Raw genomic sequence first — 15,061 nt, 5'->3', positions numbered from 1 at the left:
ATCCAGGCTTTCCTGTTGGGGAACACCCCGATTGACTTCCTCAGTATGCAATCCTCCACACACTTGCTAATAAAGTCTGTGGCGGTGGTGGCATACTCCTCCAAGGTACCCGCGGACTGTTTGAACATGGCCCACTCAGCCGATTCCGGGTTGAAAACCATGACTGGGAATTGCCTTTAGCCTTCAAGCAGTAGTGATGAGGTAGAAAATACCTTAAAAATCTTGTGAGAGGACATTGAGCATAAAAATGGCCATAATATGATGGAACTCATCATTAGGATAGTAAGTGATGAGGTCTAATCCAAACATAGGATCCTAAATCCAAACAAGAGAAATTATGAAGGTATGTGGCATGTGTTAGCTGCGATAGAAATGTTAACTTCATGAAAAAGCATAATAGTGGATCATAATGACTGTGTGCAGAGAATGAATGTGTGTATTTCAGCAGTTTGTGATTCATTTGGGTGAAAGAGCACTCCACGAAAAATGGCCCGACTGTGGCTACAACAAAGTTAAAGATAGTATTAAATCCAGTAAGGAGTCAGAGAAACATAGAAAATAGGTACAAAAGTAGGCCATTTGGCCCTTCAGGCTTACTGTGCCATTCAATATGATTATAGTTTATCATTCTACTCAGCACCATATTCCACTTCCCATATCCTTTAGTCCATTTAATCCTAAGAACAATATCTTCTTGAAAACTTCCAATATTTTCGCCTCAATGACTTTCTGTGGCAGAGAATCCCATAGGCTGAACACATTCTGGATACTAAATGGCCGACGCTGTACTCTTAGACTCTGATCCTTGGCCTGGACTCCCCAGGCATCAGGAACATTATTCCTGCATTTAACCTGTCTAGTTCTGTTGGAATTTTATAGGTTTTTATGAGATTCTCCTCATTCTTCTAAACTCCAGTGAATATAGTCCTAACCAATCCAACCTCTCTCTTCATACATCAGTCCATCCATTCCAGGAATCACTCTGGTAAACCCTCATTACACTTCCTCCGTAATCAGAACATGCTTCCTCAGATAGCGAGACCAAAACTGCATATAGTACTTTATATATTGTCTCACCAAGGCCCAGTACAGCCACTGCAAGGCATCCTTGTTCCTGTACTCAAATCCTCTTGCATTGAAGGCCAACATACCATTTTCCTCCTTCACCACCTGATGCACCTACCTGCTTACTTCCAGCAACTGACGTACAACGACACCCAGGTTTTGTTGCACCACCCCCTTTCCCAATCTATTGTCATTCAGATAATAGTCTGACTTTTGGTTTGTGTTGTCAAATTGGATAACGTCACACTTATCCATGACTTGGAGGTGTCTCTGTTGGACTGGGGTGGACAAATTAAAAATCAACAGGTTTATTTGGAAGCACTAGCTTTCGGAGCACCGCTCCTTCATCCACCTAGTGCTTCCAAATAAACCTGTTGGACTATAACCTGATGTTGTGTGATTTCTAACTACACTTATCCATGTTATATTTCATCTGCCAGCATTTGCCCACTCGCTTAACTTGTCCATATCACACTGAATCATCTCTGCATTCTCTTGACAGTACCTACAAGTGTTAGTCATAAAGAAAGTAGCCAGCCTGCAGACTGAGAACAGTTTAAAACTCAGCATAGGAGGACCAAGATGTTGATTAAGAGGAGGAAAATGTGTATGAGAGTAAACTTGCAAAAAACATAAACGTGGACTGTAAACGCTTCTAAAAAGAAAATGATAATTGAAGATAAATGCAGGCCCCTTACCATCTGAAATGGAGTAATTATAATGAAGAACATGGCAATGGCAGAGCAATAAAACAGTGACTTTTGTCCTGTCTCTACAGAAGAAAACACAATCACTTTGCAGAAATGCTCGGGAGACTATGGTCTACTAGGAAATTATTTTTAGTAAAATAAACAGTGCTAGTGAAAATATTGGGTCTGAAAATTGATAAAATGTATAAAACTCTGACCAAGTTGGGTAGACTCAGAGCAGCAATGATGACTCCCCCGCCCTGAACAAGACTACTGAGATGAGAAGAAATGTCTTCATTGAGAAGGTAGCAAATTCTCCACCACAGATGGCTGAACAGTTGAAGTCACTGAATATATTTATGAAAGAAATGGATATCTAGAATCTAAAGGGAGAGGGTGGGAGTGTGGCACTGCGATAAAGGTTCAGCTATGATCATGTTGAATGGCGGAACAGGTTAAGTGGGCCAATGGTCCGCTCCTGCTCCTATTGTCTATGGCCCTGCCGCCTCTTAAATGTGAGTATCTAAGCTGGTGCATGGATTACGTGGATCCCATGATGGTTCACCCTAAGAGGGAGTGGCTTGCTGTAAGGAAACAATAGCAGCAGCAGCAGTTGTGTGTGCATGAAGATTCTGTGGGTAAGATGATAGATAAATACCCACACTCAAGACAAGAAAGTTTGAAACCATCATCATCATCAACTTGCATGATCACTGTTCAGTGACTTTTTAAAAAATCATTCATGAGATGTGGGTGTCACTCATGATTGTTGACTGCTGCGTGACTCTCTGATACGTAATTCTAACATCAAGCCACCCCATCTGAGAGCAGGCATCCTGTAACTCCAATGGTTTCTCATACCCTTACCTCTGCACTCAGTATCTGGTTGAAGCTCACCTGCAGTTCTCTCGCTCACCATAGTATTCTGTGGCTTCCTATTCTGCAAGGGAAGAGATAAGAGACTTACCAAGTGAGAGTAATCTGCGATGGTGAAATATGGGACTGCCAGCATTTATTGGAGTGATTTGTGGGAGATTGTCATGAAGTTGCATAAAGATGAAAGTGAGTATCTGTGACATAATAAGTTGACTGTCCATAGACACTCAGTATGTACTTGCAAAGTAATTTGGTGTGTGGAGTAACATTGTGAACTAGGCTTGAGAACAGAGTGAGGCATTTGGAATGATACACACATACAAAATGCAAGGAATACACCATCCCAGTCCTGCTTAGAAACTATGTCATGCACATTATTCAGGAGTCATGCTGATGCTTCTGCTGTTGACCTGTTGTGCCACCTCCAATTTCTTGTTGTCTCAGCCTGCTCTTCCTATCACTATTAGATAACAGCAAATCCTTCTGAATTTTCTCAGTCACCAGCACCACATCCAGGTAGGGATCACCAAAGAGGGATGCAACCTTTGGCCTGCTACCTTACAAGGCAACACTGCTCGTGTCTTTTTCCATGTTACTTAATTTTGTTTTAAGGGTGTCCCTCTAAATAGTGGAGTTGCAATTGCATTATGTCATTGATACGAATTGCTCAGCAAACCTGGAAATTGTGTGTTAACGCGCTGGCTGGATTATAAGAAAAAACACTGATAGATGTGCTGATCTTAATTCTGGTTTCCCAAAAACTCCTGACCCAATGCTTCCAGCACATTGATAACTTAAAAATCCAGCCTATGATGCCTGTTATTTTCTGAAACATTTGCAATATTAACAAATGAGACAAAAGTCTGAGATATTAGGTTGACATTTTGATGAGATATGAGGGATATATCAATTGCTACATGATATCGTTGGCTGATGGCAATTTCAGTAGAAGGCACTGTTGTCAATTTCATTAATGTCACACTGGGAATCTTTGTACAAACGTTGTCAAGTTACGTTAATATCTTAGTGGTTATACCAGAGATAACAGCCTAAGACTCGGTCACACTGAGTTATAGGCCAATTATCTCCACTCTTTCAAAAAAAACTGTTCTGTGTATGTTCTACTCTCTGGGTGACAAATGCATAATATTATGAATAAAGAAAACTTACTTTTTCATAACGTCAGAAAGCTGGATAAAACAAGTTTATCAAATCCCTAGAAGGGCTACTTTGCAGCAAACTAAAATATAGTGACAAAGTGCAAATGACAGTCTAGTTTGAAATTGCATAAGGTGTCACATGGGATAGTGTCTTCTTTAAAATAGCAAGTGAAACAATAAAGTCTGAGGAAACTAATACATGTTCTGTGCAAATCAAAGTACATACTGCAGAGAGATTCTGTAAAATATTCAAACACGTAGCGCTACTGTAAATATTTGGTAGGGAGGAGGGACTTGGGGGAGGGGCGTTGGAAATGCGATAGGTAGAAGGAGGTTAAGGTGAGGGTGATAGGCCAGAGTGGGGGTGGGGGCGGAGAGGTCAGGAAGAAGATTGCAGGTTACGAAGGTGGTGCTGAGTTAGAGGGTTGGGACTGAGACAAGGTGAGAGGAGGGGAAATGAGGAAACTGGAGAAATTTGAGTTCATCCCTTGTGGTTGGAGGGTTCCTAGGCGGAAGATGAGGCGCTCTTCCTCCAGCCGTCCTGTTGCTATGGTCTGGCGATGGAGGAGTCCAAGGACCTGCATGTCCTTGGTGGAGTGGGAGGGGGAGTTAAAGTGTTGAGCATGGGAGATCCAAGATGGCGGCGACTCAGCAAGTCTGAGTCTACAGAGCCCTTCCCAAAACCTGGGAAAAGTGGGTTTCCTGCCCCCACCACACTTGCCAAACCACCCAAAAAATTTCTTTAATCTTAATTAGCTGCTGAATATTATATTTAAACAGTCTAATACTGAGTGGATAATGAGTAAATCAAAGGGACCCCGCAGCTCTCAGAAAACAAAGACCCCTCCCCCACCCTCCTCTCCTCCGGCTGCAGCTGATGTAAAAACAGGCCTTGTAGAGATGATTGCTAGATTGGAATCGACACTCGTCAATTTCATCGCAGAATCCCGACAGAGATGGAATGCATTCGAAGAAAAGCTGCAGAAACAGAATCACTCTATCGGAGAATTGCAGGGCCGAGTGGAGGGGGCGGAACTAAAGGCCACAACCTCCGAGGCTGCAGAACAGGTGCGAGCTCTGGAGCAGAGAATCAGGGCCTTTGAAATCTACATGGATGATATTGACAACAGAAATCGGAGAAAGAATATTCAGTTGCTGGGCCTTCAAGAACAAGAAGGGAAAGGACAGTTAGCAGCATTTCTGGAGCGATGGCTGCCCCAGCTTTTAAACCTGGGGGCTGAAACTGATCGGGTAAGGGTGGAGTGGGCCTACCGGGTCGCAGTACGTGGATCTGGCCCAAACCAGCGCCCACGCCCGGTCCTGTTCCGGCTGCAGAGTTATAGGGAGAGGCAGATACTCCTGGATGCCTCCAGAAAGCTTGGAAAGGATCCTAAAGCTATGATTCATGAAGGATCCAAGATTATGTTATTTCAGGACTTCTCCCCGGCTTTGGCACGAAGAAGGAAGGCGTTTGATGAGGTGAAGAAATGTTTAAGGGACTTAAATATTCAATACACCTTACGCTACCCAGCGACGTTATGCTTTACCCACGAAGGATCCGAGTATAATTTTAGATCATCGGAAGAGGCCAAGAAACTTTTAGACTCGGTTAAATAAATCGTAAGAGACAATTTATGTTGGCTTGCCTCTCCCACACTCCGTGGGGAGAAATGGATACTTTATTCTACCTTACTTTTGCCTCTGGGAGTGGGGTTGTCTTCTTTGCTATGTTATTATACTTAACTGTAATCTGTTGGAGTTGTAATCTTATAGTTATGTGTGTTTGTACGTGGCATTGATGCTAGCAGATATACTCAGGTATGGGTGGGGAGGGGTGGGGGTGCGGCGCTCACTGTTAACTCTAGCTCGGTATTATATCTAAATCCTATTAAGGAGCGCCCGGGTTGAGGGTGGGACACTGTTTGGGAGAGGATATGGTGGAACGTTGGAAAGGTAGTAAGGCCCCCTGAGAACAAGGGGGAAGATCTCCATTCAAACATGTTTAATTTTTTTTTGTTCTTATTGTTTGGAAATAACTTCCTTTTTATCATACTGTTATGAGTGTATTAGAGAACATTTTCTCTTATTTGAAGGATGTAAGCGACTCAACTATACACTCTGGATGATTGTGGATTAGTTGAATTTTGATGATTATATATTTAAGATCTATTTTTATATTAATGTTTGTGCTTGAAAATTCTGCTTATTTTTGTAAATTTGTCAAAATGTTAAATTCCCAATAAAAATATCTATAAAAAAAAAGTGTTGAGCATGGGGTGGTTGGGTTGGTTGGTCCGGGTGCCCCAGAGGTGTTCACTGAAACATTCCGCAAGTAGGCAGCCTGTCTCCCCAATATAGAGGAGGCCACATCGGGTGCAGCGGATGCAGTAAATTATGTGTGTGGAGGTGCAGGTGAGTTTGTGGTGGATATGGAAGGATCCCTTTGGGCCTTGGAGGGAAGTAAGGGGGGAGGTGTGGGCACAAGTTTTGCATTTCTTGCGATTACAGGAGAAGGTGCCAGGAGTGGAGGTTGGGTTGGTGGGGAGTGTGGACCTGACGAGGGAGTCACGGAGGGAGTGGTCTTTTCGGAATGCTGATAGGGGAGGGGAGGGAAATATATCCTTGGTGGTGGGGTCCGTTTGGAGGTGGCAGAAATGACGAAGGATGATACGATGTATATGGAGGTTGGTGGGGTGGTAGGTGAGGACCAGTGGGGTTCTGTCCTGGTGACGATTGGAGGGGCAGGGCTTAAGGACGGAGGAGCGGGAAGTGGAGGAGATGCAGTGAAGGGCATTGTCGACCACGTCTAGGGGGAAATTGCAGTCTTTGAAGAAGGAGGCCATCTGGGTTGTTCGTTATGTGGAACAGTCCATCTTCCACAGCTACAATGGCACCATCCCCCAACTTTTCCTCCGCTCCATCGATGACTGTATCAGCGCTGCCTCGTGCTCCCACGAGGAAGTTGAACAGTTCATCCACTTAACTAACACCTTCCACCCTGACCTCAAATTTATTTGGACCGTCTCAGACTCCTCCCTCCCCTTCCTAGACTTCTCCATTTCTATCTCGGGCGACCGAATCAACACGGACATTTACCAAAAACCGACCGACTCCCACAGCTACCGAGACTACACCTCCTCCCACCCTGCCCCCTGTAAAAACGCCATCCCATATTCCCAATTCCTTCGTCTCTGCCGCATCTGATCCTAGGAGGACCAATTCCAATACCGAATAACCCAGATGGCCTCCTTCTTCAAGGACCGCAGAATTCCCCCAGACGTAGTCGAAAATGCTCTCCACCGCATCTCCTCCACTTCCCGCTCCTCCGCCCTTGAGCCCCGCCCCTTCAATCGCCACCAGGACAGAACCCCACTGGTCCTCACCTACCACCCCACCAACCTCCATATACATCGTATCATCTGTCGTCATTTCTGCCACCTCCAAACAGACCCCACCACCAGAGATATATTTCCCTCCCCTCCCCTATCAGCGTTCCGAAAAGACCACTCCCTCTGTGACTCCCTCGTCAGGTCCACACCCCCCACCAACCCAACATCCACTCCCGGCACCTTCCCCTGCAACCGCAAAAAATGCTAAACTTGCGCCCATACCTCCCCCCTCACTTCCCTCCAAGGCCCCAAGGGATCCTTCCATATCCGCCACAAATTCACCTGCACCTCCACACACATCATTTACTGCATCCGCTGCACCGGATGTGGCCTCCTCTATATTGGTGAGACAGGGCGCCTTCTTGCGGAATGTTTCAGGGAACACCTCTGGGACACCCGGACCAACCAACCCAACCACCCCATGGCTCAACACTTCAACTCCCCCTCCCACTCCACCAAGGACATGCAGGTCCTTGGACTCCTCCATCGCCAGACTATAGCAACACAACGGCTGGAGGAAGAGTACCTCATCTTCCGCCTAGGAACCCTCCAACCACAAGGGATGAACTCAGATTTCTCCAGTTTCCTAATTTCCCCTCCCCCCACCTTGTCTCAGTCCCAACCCTCTAACTCAGCACCGCCTTCCTAACCTGCAATCATCTTCCTGTCCTCTCTGCCCCCATCCCACTCTGGCCTATCACCCTCACCTTATCACCGTCATCTTAACCTCCTTCCACCTATTGCATTTCCAACACCCCTTCTCCCTACCTTTTATCTTAGCCCGCTTGGCACACTTTCCTCATTCCTGAAGAAGGGCTCATGCCTGAAACATCGATTCTCCTGCTCCTTGGATGCTGCCCAACCTGCTGTGCTTTTCCAGTAACACATTTTCAGCTCTGATCTCCAGCATCTGCAGTCCTCACTTTCTCCTACTGTAAATATTTGCCATATATACATGCAAGGACCAGGAATGACAGTTAAGGCAGATATGTTACTGAATATATCAGAAGACAGTGACATCCTCTCAAACATATCTTTGGCCAATAGAAACTCTATATAAGATTTCTGATGCTACAAGTTATACTCCTGGATATAATTGCAGAGGAAATGCATGGACATTTTGGACGATGAGAATTATGATTTCCCTTGGGATTCTCCCTTACTTGGACTGCCAGCGCTTGCTTGTTCTTCACCTGCCACAGGCAAATGATGCCTGAAGTCCTGGTGGATTTGCTACTATCCGTCACTTGCTGAGCCAGCACATGGTAGGTGGTAATACGGAAGGAAAACAGTGGTAAATATTGAAATGAAAATTGTCTTAGAATGAATTCCTCATCCTCCAGTTGTCCCCAGTGACTTGGATGAGATTATTAATATGGAGGAGTACTGAGATTAGCTGTGGGTAAGATGTTCTGGTTTGCAAAATGCAAATACTTTTGAAAACCTTCTCTCACCCAGCAAAGTAGTTGATCAATTCAAGAGGGTTAAACTGATTGCCTGCAATCCCTGCAAAGTAAATGGCGTTTCCAGTGGATTTCCTGAGCTTCATGAAACTCATCATTGAAGTCAAACTGAGCATACAAAGACAATTAACAAAGTTGCCTAAAAATCTTTCAGATACCAATAGGCACTCAGTGTTCATAGCTGCTTTCTAACTTACTCATGAAAGAGGGTTTGTTCCGAGTTCTTTTGCTGAAAGTTTACTTACCACTCTTTGTGAATCAGGTCACGCTGGACAATGCTTTATGTGCCTTGGGTTGGACCTCAGATGAAAAGCAATCCAATCAGTACTGACAGTAACAGCTTACTGTTGACATTGGGGTAGGGGGCGGCACCTGTAAATCAGGGTATACAGGCAGAGCACAGGGATCATAAAGTTGCTTCCATTGGTGACAGCGATCTGCAGCTTCTTAGACAGTCAGGTGAAAGATGTATCATTGACCAAGTGTTTGGCATACTCAAGGTACTTATCAGATTCCTAGATAGATCAAAGATACCATTCAGCACATACTAACCAAGATGACCAAGATGTCCAGGAAGGTCACATCGTGATGTGCTATGAGGACTGAAGCTACAGTAGGGACAAGGTGCAGAGCAGACATAATCTGTGGATGAACCTGAGGAGCAGAACGATGGTGACAATATCAAGGCTACTCCCACTGCTGCCTGGAATCTTTTAATTAATATTAACTATTGTTAATATTAGTTCATGGATGTGAGGGTCACATTTTCCAATACTTTCTTTGACTACAACTCTTATATGACTGGTCACATTAAATTTCAGGTAATTAGTAACACTAGAATGCTGATGGTGGTGGGGGCGGGGGGGGGAGGTGGTGGTGGTGGTGGTTTAAGAAATGCTTGTGTTGTTGAATGTTAAGGAAAGAGATTATTAGATTCTTTGTTACTGCAGATAGTTCTTCCCTTGCCACTTGTGATGGGCAAACATTATTTTCTGCTGTCCAGGGAGAAAGTAAGAACTGCAGATGCTGGAGATCAGAGTCGAAGAGTGTGGAATTCCTGCTGAAGGGCATATGCCTGAAACATTGATTCTCCTGCTGCTTGGGTGCTGCCTGACTGGCTGTGCCTTTCCAGCACCACACTCTTCAACTCTGAAAGTTGTCCAGGTTTTACTGCATACGAACATAGATTGCTTCAGTATCTGATGAGCATCTGTAACTTGTATCTGATCGTATGATGGAGGAAGGATTTTGACGAAACAGCTGTTTGCCCAAGACACTATTCTGACGAATTCCTGCAGAAATATCCTGGGATTGAAATAAGTGGCCAAGCACACCATCCTTCATTATAGGAGGCATGGTCTAAAGAGTGGAGACTTATCTATGATTCTCTTTGACTCCAATTTTGCTAGGACACCTTGGTTTTATTCTCAACTCACCTCTTGAATCAAGCTGTTTTGTCCATTCTTAGCCCAAGGCTGTCATAAGGCAGGAGTTGAGTGACCCAGTGGAACCCAAACCCAGCATCAGTGAGCAACTTATTGCTGTTTAAAATGTTAACAACATCTTCCATCATTGATGATTGAGTGTAAATTGATGGGACAATATTAAAGTGGAGTTGCGGGCAGACAGGGTGAAAAAGGCATTTGACATGCTTGCCTCCGTTGGTCAGAACATTGAGTATGGGATGTTAGGATGTCATATTGCTGCTGCCCAGGGCATTGGTGAAGCCACATTTAGAATACTGCATACAATTCTGGTTGCCCTTCTATAGAAAGGATTCAAAATGTGTGGTGCTGGAAAAGCACAGCCAGTCTGGTAGTATCCGAAAGGAGGAGAGTCGACGTTTCAAGCATACGCTCTTTATCAGGAATGTCTCTTCATCAGGAAAAGCTTATGCTCAAAATGTTGATTCTCCTGCTCCTTGGATGCTGCCTTACCTGCTGTGTTTTTCTAGCGCCACACTTTTTGACTCTCTCCAGCATCTGCAGTCGTCATTTTCTCCAGGAAGGATGCTGTTAAATTTGAGAAGGTGCAGAAAAGATTTATAAGGATGCTACTTGGATTGGAGGGTTTGAGTTAAAGGGAAAGTTTGAATAGACTGGGGTTTTTTACCCTGGAACATCGGAGGTTGAGGAATGACTTTATAGAGGTTTATAAAAACATGAGGGGCATGGATAGGATGAGATAGTCAAGGGCTTTTTCTTAGGGTGGGGGAGTCCAAAACTAGAGGACAGAGGTTGAAGGTGAGAGGGGAAAGATTTATAGAGTCATGTAGCACAGCAATAGATGCTTCGGTCAGACTTACCCCTCAAATACCTCTCCACCATCATTCACTGGGCAGGGCAGCAGTCACCTGGTTCCATTCTTGTCTGTCTAATTGTATCCAGAGTATAACTTCCTTCCCAGTGCTGTTTACTGTACTGTCCCACAAGAATCCAATCTACATCTTAGCTTCAGTAGCATGATCCAAAGTTAGACATTAACCTTCTTACAGGCAGTGATAATGGTCAGCTTTACATCCCACTGCCGCTGCTGTTGTTGTTAAATTACCAGGCTGCTTATCTTTGGCATCCAATATCTGTTGAACAGCCATTACCTCCAACTAAATATCAGGAAAATGAAATCCATTTTCAATACTTCTTCCAAATTCCATTTCCTAGCCACCGATGACATCCCTCTTTCTGGGAATTTATTAAGTTTCACAATTCTGGTGTCACAGTTGATCCCAGATAAATGACTGATCTCACACTCAAGCCATCACTAAACCCACTTATTTCCACCATCATAACATTACCCACCTTCACCTTTAGGTCATTTGCTGATAAAACTCTCAATTATGCATTTATTAACTCTCAACACAACTAATCTAATCCACTCCTAGTTAGTCTTCCATAAACTATTGTCTGTAAACTGGAAGTCATCCAAAACTTCTGGCCGTGTTTTAACTCTTAGCAATTCCCATCCCCTGTCATCTCTGATTTTGTTGACCTCTACGACAGGATGCTGGTGAACACGTGTCTTAATTTTAAAATCCACATTCTTGTTTAGAAATCCCTCCAGGAGCACACTATTCAACTTCAGTTACAGCCTACAGTCCCAGAACATTGTTGAAGTATCTGCTGTCATCCGATTCTGTCCCCTGGAGTATCTCCAGTTTGAATTACTAAAACGATTTGTGGTTGTGCTTTTAGTTTCCTGATCTCAAAGCCCTGGAAGACCCTCCGATACATCATCACCTGTTCCTCCTTTAAGACAGCTCTTTGATCAACCTGACTGTAATCTGACCTAATATCATCTTCTGTGGCTTTGTTTTATAATACTCATTGCAAAATGTGTTGCGACATTTCATTACATTAAAGGATAAATTTAAGTTGTTATTGATTCAAACATTGACGCCTGAAGGTTAAAAACTTGAGTGAACCGGCTACTAATATCAAATGCCAAACTGCTATCAGTAGACAACCAGATGCTTTAGTTTTTAAAAATTGAAAAGATACTTGGACTGGAATTCCTTGGACTCTGCTGATCTGCTATAAAAAAAGAACTGGTAGAAAATTGCCAAGAGGCCATTGCAATGTGGGGCATGCTGGTTCTTTGCTTTTTACAGACTTTTCTTTCTTGGCTTGAAAATGGCAAAAATTTTAGCTCAGCCTCCAAATGAAATTAACATCATGGCCTGACTGAAACATTCTGACATTGCAAAGCAGATCCTATAATTGTAGGAGGCTAGTAATAAAGCACTTTAGATTTATGTTGTTCGTATGTGAATTTAAAAGATATAGGCAGAGGTTTCTAAGTATTTTAATAGTTAACATTTTTGAACTAACATGAATCACCTTTGGCAGGTCCACAACTGGAGCCATGCTTTTAGGGAAGGCAAATATCCTTAGTAAGCTTGTGTTATGACCAAAATGAGGGAGGGTTGAATAGTTCCTTTCTTTCCCCATCCCTCAGTTGACCACGACAGGCTTTTTGCTAAGGGTATACCTACCATGAGGACAAAAGTCAAACAGCCAGGTTTTCTTGAGCTTTAAATGGGTTTTTTTTTAATTGTACTTAAACTGGTCTGAGACAAATAATAAAAAAACTCCAATTTTTTTCCACACAGATAAAGATGATTTTCACTCTCCCACGTCGGTTTAAAGATCTAGCTGGGCAATTTGTCTACTTTGATGAAAACAGCTGTTGGTGCTGAGTTTTTTTGAAAAATTGGGTCCGATGTACTCTGATTCATTCTTATCTAGACGTTATAGCCAGAGGAGCAGTTGCAATGACTTCTCTTTCCATTATTCCATACCATCATCCCAGATGTTAGAATTTCCCAGCCTCCAGCTGGTGAATTGGGTATCAATACTCCAGTTAAATAGCAGAAGGATTCATTGATGCAGCCCTGCCACACTAATGTTTTCCCAAATATTCACTACAACCTGGATTGGCTGACTGCCAAGTCACTGCAGCTATTTTGGACAATTAAAGGCCCAACTAAGAGCCAGGTCTTACAGCCAGTTCCCGACCGTGACAGGTCATTGAGCTGATATTCTCTGCCTTCATTTGGATAGCAATAGATGGGTTCAGCAGCTTCAGAAGTCTGCCTACTGTCTTTAATCGAACAGTAAGCAATTAAGTAGGCAGTTAGGAGATCACTACAGTAAAATAACAAAACTTGGTCCTGCTGATGTCAAGTATGACCTTGGAACTTACTTTTCTTGCCCAGTGTCAGGGTCCCGAAGCACACAGGAGGATCAGTTAAAATCGGACAACTCGAAACTTATTTGCCTTTGGTGTTTTCCAAACTAGTAGGGGTTATCAGCAACATTAGTCAACCTGCAGTTCACAAGTACATTAGGACAGAGACTGATGCCATGTTTAGCACATTCTCTATGAAACAATGGGAACTGTGGGGGTAGCACAATATTCAAGGCCATATCTATTTAACTGCACACATTGCCAAGCTGGCTTTTTGGCACCAGGATAGACAAAGGCTGACATATCTCCTATCTTCCTGAGAGTGTTTGCTGTTGTTCTTTGGTGTCAGCTTTGCCTCTGAACCAGAAGGTTTGTCAGTTCGTTCCACTATAAACACTTGAGCATAAAATTTAGAGTGACACACCAGTGAGAAAATCCTGCACTTACATTGCGTATATCTTTTGGATGAGGTAGTAAATCAAGCCTGCCTTCTTTGTTGGGTTTAAGTGATCTTTGGCATGACTTTGAGAAAGAAGAGCACTTTCTTTTTCTTCCCAGAGTTCAGAAATGACAGATTATATGCCCCTTGTCAATGTGGGTCTTTGTTGCATATATATTGGCCGCCACATTTTCTAGATTGCAACAGTGACTACACTTTAAATGTACTTATCGTCATAGAGCCGTACAACACTAGAAACAAGCCCTTCGGTCTAACTCCTCCATGCAGGTCAGATATCCTAAATTAATCCAGTCCCATTTGCCAGTATTTGGCCCATATCCCTCTAAACCATTCCTATTCATATACTCATCCAGATGCCTTTTAAATTTTGTAATTGTATCCACCTCCACCACTTCCTCTGGCAGCTCATTCCATACATGCACCATCCTCTCCATGAAAAAGTCACCCCTTTACGCCCCTTTTATATCTTTCCCCTCTCACCCTAAACCTATGCCCTCAAGTTTTGGATTCCCATATCCTGGAGAAAAGATCTTGTCTATTTACCCTATCCTTGCCCCTCATGATTTCATAATCCTCTATAAGGTCACCCCTCAGCATCTGATGCTCCAGGGAAAATAGCCCCAGCCTGTTCAGCCTCTCCCTATAGCTCAAAAACTCCAACCCTGGTAACATCCTTGTAAATCTTTTCTGAACATTTTTAAGTTTCACAACATCCTTCCTAGAGCAGGGAGACCAGAATTGCACACAATATTCCAATAGTGGCCTAACCAATGTCCTGTTCAACTGCAACATGACCTCCCAACTCCTATACTCAATGCACTGACCAATAAAGGCAAGCATACCAAATGCCGCCTTTACTATCTTGTCTGCCTGCGACTCCACTTCAAAGGAAGTATGAAGTCACACTCCAGGGCCTCTTTGTTCAGTAACATTCCCTAGGACCTTACCATTAAGTGTACAGATCCTGTCCTGATTTGCCTTTCCAAAATGTAGCACCTCACACTTATCAAAATTAAACTCCATCTGCTACTCCTCAGCCCATTGGCCCATCTGATCAAGATCCCGTTGTACTCACAGGTAACGTTCTTCACTACACCTCCAATTTTGGTGACATCTGCAAACTTACTAACCATTCCTCTTACGTTCACATCCAAATCATTTATTTAAATGACTAAAAGCAGTGGTCCCAGCGCCAATCCTTGTGGATTGGTCTCCAGTATGAAAAGCAACCCTCCATCACCACCCTCTGTCTTCTACCTCTGAGCCAATTCCG

The 15,061-nt window shown here is 43.6% G+C and overlaps 1 protein-coding gene across 1 annotated transcript in view; it reads left to right on the top strand.

Moving 5' to 3' along the window:
• Window positions 1-15,061, top strand: part of LOC132815316 (lethal(3)malignant brain tumor-like protein 4) — a 251,003-nt gene that overhangs the window by 229,060 nt on the left and 6,882 nt on the right. The window lies entirely within an intron of this gene.

This window comes from Hemiscyllium ocellatum, chromosome 4 (assembly GCF_020745735.1).
Source record: "Hemiscyllium ocellatum isolate sHemOce1 chromosome 4, sHemOce1.pat.X.cur, whole genome shotgun sequence".
NCBI lineage: Eukaryota > Metazoa > Chordata > Chondrichthyes > Orectolobiformes > Hemiscylliidae > Hemiscyllium > Hemiscyllium ocellatum.
Note: the sequence above shows the minus strand (reverse complement) of the source record. Positions and strands in the feature narration are given on the sequence as shown.